The sequence below is a fragment of the Geospiza fortis genome, unplaced genomic scaffold (genome assembly GCF_000277835.1).
Source record: "Geospiza fortis unplaced genomic scaffold, GeoFor_1.0 scaffold95, whole genome shotgun sequence".
Lineage (NCBI taxonomy): Eukaryota > Metazoa > Chordata > Aves > Passeriformes > Thraupidae > Geospiza > Geospiza fortis.
In genome coordinates, this window is record NW_005054333.1 from 6,338,679 (window position 1) to 6,342,290 (window position 3,612).

The following is a 3,612-nucleotide window of genomic DNA, read 5'->3' on the forward strand; positions in this document are numbered from 1 at the left end:
CAGCTGTTATCTCTTTCATGACTCATCCAAAAAGTATGAGCAGGCAACAGCTGGAGCTTGGACTCTGCCTTTTACTACAGGGTATTGGATGCCAAAAATGGGAGCAGATACCGGTGCTGAGGTTCTTGAGTGCGAGTTTCTGTGTTGGCACTATTCCTCGTCACTGTAGCAGCACAAATCCTTTCATGCATGAGTTATGTAGTCTGTCAGGACCCTTAACATGTGCAGGTCTGTTCTAGCCCTCATTTAGGCTGTGCTCCCATTTAGGCAAATGTAAGCTTTGGGAATCTACATGATGGAAGCTATAATGACTGTGTTTCACAAAGCATATCCAGTGCACATTTAGCTGTACATGTGTTAGATTCACCCTCATTCAGAAAAGTGTTACTCTTAAGGTGAAATCTGAACTCATTTGACAGCTGCACTGTACGAAGGCTGATATTCCTAAGACACCTTCTAACCTTACTGCTTCAAAGTGCTGCAGGATTCTAAAATTCAGTGGCAAATCTACAACATACTGTGGTTTTAGTTAGACACTCGTTTCACAGCCTTTTAGGTTTAAGAATGCTTTATTAGTCTTCATTGTCAGAAAATATTTTGACTCCATTTAGATCAGAAGAGTTTAACTAAATCTTGATTTAATGGTCTTCTCTGGAATACAAACTTTACCCCAAAAAGGGAAGGGCAGAGACTGAAAGATAGCAGGATGTCAGACAGGCTGTGTAAGTCATGCAATTCAAAGCACATGTTAATTTACTATTCTGAAGAGACTGTTTTACACATTCTGTTTATATAGCAAGACAATAATGTTGTTATCTCACTTTTTTAGTTTTGAACATCACAAATTTGCAGAATAGTCTGAGTTGGTGGGGACGCACCAGTCCAACTCTTAAGTGAATGGCCCACACAGGGATCTAACCTGCAACCTTGGTGTTATTAGCACCATGCTCTAACCAACTGAGATAATAAAACAAAAAGAAGGTAACCAAGTCAGGATTCTTCCTGGTCATGGCACCGAATAAATTATTTGGATTAAAGATTTATGTTCCTTTTTTTATTTTGGATCAGTATTCCCAAACAGCAGAGTAAATTGGAGAAGACTCTTGCCAGCAGTGACAACAGGAATGTCACTTGAAAACACTCAGTTTGTTGCAGAGGACAAGATGAAAATGAGATGTGCTCAGAAGACGTCAGTGAGATTCTCGTGCACAGCTAGGAACTGTATCTGGAACTTTACTATGCTCACACCTTCTATGGTAGTGCATTACTGAAAAGTGCAGTTTCTTCATGGCTGTAGGAAGGTTTCAGAATGGTCTGAACAAAATGCTCACTGTCTTGGTAGATTTAATAGTTATTGAGTACAGTACAAGAAGGCAGTCCATGGCAAGGTTTTTTCTCTTTGCTGAGCTGCTGTATGCTGATCCTCTCCAACTGATCATGCTGATCCTCTCTAACACCTCTCCATGGCTCCACAACTTCAGGAGTGGAGTTATGAGATGTACTCTAGAGATGTAGAATAACTTTCTGCAACTATACAAAGAGTGAGAATGAAACTATGTGCCAAGTACTTTTAGATTAAGTCATCAGATTCTTTTGTGTGTGTTACAAGCCAATGCCTTAATGCTTGATTGAAGAAAAACAGTCATGACCTAACAAGCTTAACAGTCACTAGAGTGACACAGATCCTAGCTTTACTGGGCCTGAACTACTCATTCAGCAGAAATTGCCTGTGTATTGAACTTTGAACAGACAAAATCAGTGACACTCCCTTATCTTCTCCTGTTCAAGTTTTATGTGGGGTTTTCTTCCCATTTTAGAACACCAGTGCATACTTATTTAGAGTATGAAGGAATAAAATATATAAGGAATAAAATTTACTAAGAGGTGATTCTTCACCAAAAAAAAAAAAAAGAAAAAAATTTTTAAAAAAAGAAGGAATGCTCTAAGGGCTGTTTCACACACATTTCTATAGATAGGATGCAATTGATACAGCTGTTTTTAGAATAAAATCAATAGGCAACCCTTCATAGGACCCAAGATAGTGTGTCACCCAAAACACTTAAAAAATGTTTGTCAGAGTACTGGTTTTCCTTGGTTTTTCTTCAATCAAACTGAATTGAAGGGATCCAGGTGACAAAAAGTGTAAAGAAATGGAATCTGCAAAGCAAGTTGAAAGCATAAGGTACTTGTGAAGAGAAGAGGATTCGCAAGCTGCCCTTGAAGCTGAATTTTTCCACTTCCCAAAGAACATCCTGGTAGAAGTCATTTAGTCTATGTCAAATATTCCAAGATGGCACAACTGAAAAGGCTTGGTACTGACTAGAAAATAAATCCATAAGGTAGAAGAGTAATCCAGCTTCCAAGATCACTTAAAGTTATGTCTATTTGTCCAACCTGCTACCTTATATGTGCATATTAGTAACACCAATATTTAGGAAGTATTTCCCCTCTTGGACTGCACCAGCTTGTTTCTCATCCTCTAAGCAGCCACAGAATGGTTTACAGTTTCAATTTTATCCACAGTTTCCTAGGCTGAATTGGGTTCAATGGCCTGAGTTCTGATTTAATGCTATAGGACCAGTTCTTATTCATAATAAAAATCTTACAGTTTTGTTTTAGAGACTCATGGAATTAGGAAATCAATAAACTGAACCACTTGAACAGAGTGTACTCAGCTATGAATACATGCTCATAAGTGTTACATAAAACTGGTAATTTCCAACAGAGAGGCTACAGCCTTGTTAGGGTCTCTTGGTCATCAGAGACATGCAAAAGGGACTAAGTATAAATGAATCTTTTTGCTCTGATTTCTACTTCTTCATTGCCGGTACTATGTCATCCAATTACCCTTCATCCTGCTGTATGACTAGAATTTTTTTTGTCATGAACCATTTTTAAAGTCTCCAATGACAAAAAAGACAGGGAAAAAAAGTTTTCCCTCAAAGTCAAGAAGAATAAGATTGATGTCTTTTGTTCATGAATCCAAAAGTTTAAATTAAAAGATCCAAAGCCCTCATGACTCCAATTAATTTTACGTTGGAGATGGGATTTTAGTATTTGACTTTCTGCAGTTATAATGAAAACTTGCCTGCATATTGAATGATCTTTCCCTTTTCTCCCCCCTTTTTTTTTCCTTTCATCATAATATTTCTGGTATTGTAATCACAAATACAGGAAACATTTCAAAAGCAGCCAGTTGAGACAGCAAGCAGATAAATAACTTAATGTTGCAAAGCTGTAAGCATATGCTGAAATGTATGCATGGAGAGTCCCATGTGTAAAGTTAATTGCCTAGATTAGCACATAATGATGATGCAGCACCATAGTACACAAGTTACATGGACAAAGACTGTACTTTTCATTTAAAAAAGGTTGTGATTAGAACTTTATGTTTTCTCCCTGTCTTTATTTAAAAGGGTGCTCCTCCTGAGCAGTCATTAACTCTGGCTATGGTCTTGCTCAGCTCTTCACCTCTCTGTAGCCTGCTGATTAGAAAGCAGGCACCTAGGGCACTTCCCCTCCTGCTGTTGGACCCCAGTTTTATATCTCTGTTTTATTAACTGTTGCATGAAGTGATCTCCATCTAGGGCACACTTTTCACAAGGTCTCTTT